We start from the raw sequence: 7,142 nt of genomic DNA on the forward strand, positions 1-7,142 counted from the left end.
TGTGTGTGTGTGTGTGTGTGTGTGTGTGTGTGTGTGTGTGTGTGTGTGTGTGTGTGTGTGTGTGTGTGATCAAACACTTGTGTACAGCAGAACGAGTCAGTCCCTTGGCAACGCCTGACCTTAACATTAACAGGCGTTATCTGTGGGCACACAGAAGTGTGTGTGTGTGGTGGTTGCATGTGTGCGCACGTGTCAACATTTCTGTGTGTGTTTGAATGCATGCGTGACAAACGTTGTGTGTGTGTGTGTGCTGCCGCAGTGACTCGACTTTAAGTTCATCACCGCAGTATTTTTAGTTGAATTGCTCACACAATTTAGAATGAAAAAAACATAGCTTGGCAGTTTTCCAGTTTTAAAATCCTTTTTATTTTTTGCAGACTCCCCGCTGGCAGCAGAACAGACTTAACTACAGCACTAGAACACTGCAAGATGATCACAATTGCTCATTTTGGAAACAAAAAAAAACGCATCGGAAGACAAATGAATGGTCCTAGAACCATTCCAGAATGGAATGGAGTCATTCTAGAAGACAATGGAGAAATTCTGGAATGCTATGCAGGCATTCTTGAAATAAAATGTGAATCTTCAGTGAAGCAGAGTACATCATATCATGTGTTCCATTGAGCTGTCAGTAGATAGAATTTATATTTTAATCGCAAATAAAATAAAAACATATAAAACGTCATGAAGATTGCTGTTATGTAGATGAAGTGACAAAAGGCAGGTTGTGAGATGACTGTGTTGACTGTAGGTGCTGCTGTAATGTGTGTTTGTGTGTACAGAGGGCTGATTATCTGCACTGATGCATTCATTCAAATTAACACCGCTCAAGGTCAGCTGAGGTCGTCGCTTAATGGAGAGACAGAGGTAGAGAAAAAGAGACATACAGAGAGAGAGAGAGACGCATAGAGACAGAGATAGACACTGACAGAGAGAAAGAGAGAGAGGCGGAGAGAAACAGAGAAACAGAGAGAGAGACAGAGACAGACACTGACAGAGAGCAAGCGAGACAGAGGCAGAGAGGAGACATACAGAGAGAGACGCATAGAGACAGAGATAGACACTGACAGAGAGAAAGAGAGATGCATAGGGACAAAGATAGACACTGACAGAGAGCAAGAGAGACAGGCAGAGAGGAGACATACAGAGAGAGAGAGAGAGAGAGAGACAGAGACAGAGATAGACACTGACAGAGAGCAAGAGAGACAGAGGCAGAGAGAAAGATAGAGAGAGAGAAAGAGAGAAACAGAGAGCGAGAGAGCGAGAGAGAGAGAGAGATAGACACTGACAGAGAGCAAGAGAGACAGAAGCGGAAAGAAATAAGGGACACGACAGTGTACAGGATGGCAACTCCAAGAGACGGTTTATTAACATTCCATAAAGCAAGAGGACGCACCACCTGATCATTTAAACCCATGCACCCTGTGCATAACCTTCTGCCGTCTATCCAACACAACAGTAATCTTTAAACATGTTGTACTTTTCTTAAATCTACTTTTGTAATTGACTAAAACAAACAGACAAGATTAAAATGATGTTTGAAAAAGGTCAAGTTTTTGCTGTGAGCCAATGGGGTAACCTAGGTAACCACAGGATGTTGTTTCCCCACAGGCGGTTGGGCCCGCAACGTTCTAATACCGACTGGGACGATAGACCAATGACTGTTCATCTAGGTAAGGGGGTGTGGTCTAGACCATCCTATCAGCCAATCAGGGCTGTCTGTAAATATCTTCAAATGTGTTTCCTAACACCCCCACACAATCAGACTGAGCATTTCAAGGGCCAAGGGAGGCTCAGGGAAATAAATGATAAATATATTTTGAAGTCATTTTCATTAAATATTAGACATACAATGACGATTTAAAAAGAAAATTACAAAGACTGCATGGGGGCTTTAACATTGCCCATTCACCTGTGTATACCAATGACTTACAGAATACGACTGTGAAAACTTACCACATCAAGATGGATACCAGAAGACTTCTGAGTTGGACAGCACCGCACTTTTCAGGATCTTCACTACCTCCTAAATAACACCCTGTCCAGGCCGGCGTCTCTAATGACACACCTTTCTTTCTATTTAATGCACTACTGTTGTAGAAGTAGTGCACTAAATAGGAGGTAGGGGGCCATTTGGGACGCAGCCCAAGGTCTCTACGTTGTCCACACCAGAAACGCATCACTCAGCTTTATGTCCGTATCATGACACGTTAATAGGTAGCGGGGCACACAGTAAATATAGGGCCCCTGTCGATATCCCTCCGCCGTGTGAAGTAACTCACGGTGTCCTGGGCCTGTGTTTCACACCGTTTGTGCTGAGAGATAAAAGGATTGTGATGAGCTAGATCTTCTCCATATGACAGTGGAGTTGATGTGAACGGTATTAAATCATGAACCGGAGTTGACCTCTAGTGTGGGTGAACTGTCATATACAGTCCTGTGTAATTAAGCAATAAGGATCGAGGAGGTGTGGTATGTGGTCAATATACCACGGCTAAGGGCTGTTCTTACACACGACGCAACGCGGAGTGCCTGGATACAGCCCTTAGCCGTGGTATATTGTCCATATACCACAAACCCCCGATGTGCCTTACTGCTATTATAAACTGGTTACCAACGTCATTAGAGCAGTAAAAATAAATGTTTTGTCATACCCGTGGTATACGGTCTGACATACCACGGCTGTCAGCCAATCAGCATTCAGGGCTTGACCCATGAAGTTACAGACCAGAAGAGGAGGAAGGTTTACTACTGTACAGCTGAAGATACACTTTAAGTATATGTACCGGACAAAAGATACACACACACCATAACACTCTTACTGCAGACAGCAACGAGTCACACACACACACACACACACACACACACACACACACACACACACACACACACACACACACACACCATAACACTCCTACTGCAGACAGCAACGAGTCACACACACACACTATAACACTCCTACTGCAGACAGCAACGAATGAGTCACACACACACACACACACCATAACACTCCTACTGCAGACAGCAACGAGTCACACACACACACACACCATAACACTCCTACTGCAGACAGCAACGAGTCACACACACACACCATAACAATCCTACTGCAGACAGCAACGAATGAGTCACACACACACACACACCATAACACTCCTACTGCAGACAGTAACGAGTGAGTCACACACACACACACACCATAACACTCCTACTGCAGACAGCAACGAGTGAGTCACACACACACACACACACACACACACACACACACACACACACACACACACACACACACCATAACACTCCTACTGCAGACAGCAACGAATGAGTCACACACACACACACACACCATAACACTCCTACTGCAGACAGCAACGAGTGAGTCACACACACACACACACACACACACACACACACACACACCATAACACTCCTACTGCAGACAGCAACGAATGAGTCACACACACACACACACACACACACACCATAACACTCCTACTGCAGACAGCAACGAATGAGTCACACACACACACACACACACACCATAACACTCCTACTGCAGACAGCAACGAATGAGTCACACACAAACACACACACACCATAACACTCCTACTGCAGACAGCAACGAGTGAGTCACACACACACACACACACACACACACACACTATAACACTCCTACTGCAGACAGCAACGAGTGAGTCACACACACACACACACACACACACTAACACTCCTACTGCAGACAGCAACGAGTGAGTCACACACACACACACACACACACACACACACACACACACACACACACACACACACACACACACAGCCCACACTCACTGTCCCAGTGTCCATTAAAATCAGAGTGCATTTGGCCTCACCTCTGCAAGGAAACATAGAGACCATCTGAGTGTAAGTGTGTGTGCATATTGAGTGTCTCCTGTGTAGCCTTGAGCAGTCTCTGGGTGGTAGGTAATGTTACAGTGTCTACAGAGAGAGTAGTGTACCAGTCTCTGGGTGGTAGGTAGTGTTACAGTATCTACAGAGAGAGTAGTGTACCAGTCTCTGGGTGGTAGGTAATGTTACAGTGTCTACAGAGAGAGTCGTGTACCAGTCTCTGGGTGGTAGGTAATGTTATAGTGTCTACAGAGAGAGTAGTGTACCAGTCTCTGGGTGGTAGGTAATGTTATAGTGTCTACAGAGAGAGTAGTGTACCAGTCTCTGGGTGGTAGGTAATGTTATAGTGTCTACAGAGAGTAGTGTACCAGTCTCTGGGTGGTAGGTAATGTTACAGTGTCTACAGAGAGAGTAGTGTACCAGTCTCTGGGTGGTAGGTAGTGTTACAGTGTCTACAGAGAGAGTAGTGTACCAGTCTCTGGGTGGTAGGTAATGTTACAGTGTCTACAGAGAGAGTAGTGTACCAGTCTCTGGGTGGTAGGTAATGTTATAGTGTCTACAGAGAGAGTAGTGTACCAGTCTCTGGGTGGTAGGTAGTGTTACAGTGTCTACAGAGAGAGTAGTGTACCAGTCTCTGGGTGGTAGGTAATGTTACAGTGTCTACAGAGAGAGTAGTGTACCAGTCTCTGGGTGGTAGGTAATGTTACAGTGTCTACAGAGAGAGTAGTGTACCAGTCTCTGGGTGGTAGGTAATGTTACAGTGTCTACAGAGAGAGTAGTGTACCAGTCTCTGGGTGGTAGGTAATGTTATAGTGTCTCAGAGAGAGTAGTGTACCAGTCTCTGGGTGGTAGGTAATGTTATAGTGTCTACAGAGAGAGTAGTGTAACAGTCTCTGGGTGGTAGGTAATGTTATAGTGTCTACAGAGAGAGTAGTGTACCAGTCTCTGGGTGGTAGGTAGTGTTACAGTGTCTACAGAGAGAGTAGTGTACCAGTCTCTGGGTGGTAGGTAATGTTATAGTGTCTACAGAGAGAGTAGTGTACCAGTCTCTGGGTGGTAGGTAATGTTACAGTGTCTACAGAGAGAGTAGTGTACCAGTCTCTGGGTGGTAGGTAATGTTACAGTGTCTACAGAGAGAGTAGTGTACCAGTCTCTGGGTGGTAGGTAATGTTATAGTGTCTCAGAGAGAGTAGTGTACCAGTCTCTGGGTGGTAGGTAATGTTATAGTGTCTCAGAGAGAGTAGTGTACCAGTCTCTGGGTGGTAGGTAATGTTATAGTGTCTACAGAGAGAGTAGTGTACCAGTCTCTGGGTGGTAGGTAATGATATAGTGTCTACAGAGAGAGTAGTGTACCAGTCTCTGGGTGGTAGGTAATGTTATAGTGTCTACAGAGAGAGTAGTGTACCAGTCTCTGGGTGGTAGGTAATGTTATAGTATCTACAGAGAGAGTAGTGTACCAGTCTCTGGGTGGTAGGTAGTGTTGCAGTGTCTACAGAGAGAGTAGTGTACCAGTCTCTGGGTGGTAGGTAATGTTATAGTGTCTACAGAGAGAGTAGTGTACCAGTCTCTGGGTGGTAGGTAATGTTATAGTGTCTACAGAGAGAGTAGTGTACCAGTCTCTGGGTGGTAGGTAGTGTTACAGTATCTACAGAGAGAGTAGTGTACCAGTCTCTGGGTGGTAGGTAATGTTATAGTGTCTACAGAGAGAGTAGTGTACCAGTCTCTGGGTGGTAGGTAATGTTATAGTGTCTACAGAGAGAGTAGTGTACCAGTCTCTGGGTGGTAGGTAATGTTATAGTATCTACAGAGAGAGTAGTGTACCAGTCTCTGGGTGGTAGGTAGTGTTACAGTGTCTACAGAGAGAGTAGTGTACCAGTCTCTGGGTGGTAGGTAATGTTATAGTGTCTACAGAGAGAGTAGTGTACCAGTCTCTGGGTGGTAGGTAATGTTATAGTATCTACAGAGAGAGTAGTGTACCAGTCTCTGGGTGGTAGGTAATGTTATAGTGTCTACAGAGAGAGTAGTGTACCAGTCTCTGGGTGGTAGGTAATGTTATAGTGTCTACAGAGAGAGTAGTGTACCAGTCTCTGGGTGGTAGGTAATGTTACAGTGTCTACAGAGAGAGTAGTGTACCAGTCTCTGGGTGGTAGGTAATGTTATAGTGTCTACAGAGAGAGTAGTGTACCAGTCTCTGGGTGGTAGGTAATGTTATAGTGTCTCAGAGAGAGTAGTGTACCAGTCTCTGGGTGGTAGGTAATGTTATAGTGTCTACAGAGAGAGTAGTGTACCAGTCTCTGGGTGGTAGGTAATGTTATAGTGTCTACAGAGAGAGTAGTGTACCAGTCTCTGGGTGGTAGGTAGTGTCACAGTGTCTACAGAGAGAGTAGTGTACCAGTCTCTGGGTGGTAGGTAATGTTACAGTGTCTACAGAGAGAGTAGTGTACCAGTCTCTGGGTGGTAGGTAATGTTACAGTGTCTACAGAGAGAGTAGTGTACCAGTCTCTGGGTGGTAGGTAATGTTACAGTGTCTACAGAGAGAGTAGTTATAATGATGTGTTTTGACCCACTAACTCAAATATGATACAGGCACAGTCTAAATAAGAACTGTTGTCACACACACACACACACACACACACACACACACACACACACACACACACACACACACACACACACACACACACACTGAAGTGTCCAAAATATGCCTCAGTACTCAGAAGGTGTATGCAGCTGTTAATAGAGCCTCCAAGAGGAAACAGCCATGTGAACCGTTGATCCAGAAGAGTTGATGACAGAAGGTTGACAGTTGACAGACGATTCAGAAAGGACCAGGAGATGGAAGGCCAGCAGATTGGTACATTGGTTTGGAAAACATTTCCTCATGGCTCCGTCACCCCTATAAGGGACACACAGCAGGACTAGACTATCCTGACTAGACATTCCCCAGATTTCAACTTTGACCTGTACACGACATGGGAATGGTCCTGTATTCATCTTCACATCATTCCAACCACACGCATGTTTATTAGTATTCCTTTAGAAATGGAAGACTTACGACATATTTTGGAATTCCTCAGATCAAAGGTCATTTTTCCTTGCGTCTCAGACTAAACACATCTTGTGAAGGCCAGTCAGAATGCCAGTTCTCATCCTGAAGATGGGAATCAAGTTGGTTCTCTTTCCACCGCTCCTCTGTAGCTCTAGACAGCGTCCCAAAAGGCACCCTATTCCCTACGTAGTGCACTTCTTTGACC

The sequence above is a fragment of the Salmo salar genome, chromosome 04 (genome assembly GCF_965601325.2).
Source record: "Salmo salar chromosome 04, fSalSal1, whole genome shotgun sequence".
Classification (NCBI taxonomy): Eukaryota; Metazoa; Chordata; class Actinopteri; order Salmoniformes; family Salmonidae; genus Salmo; species Salmo salar.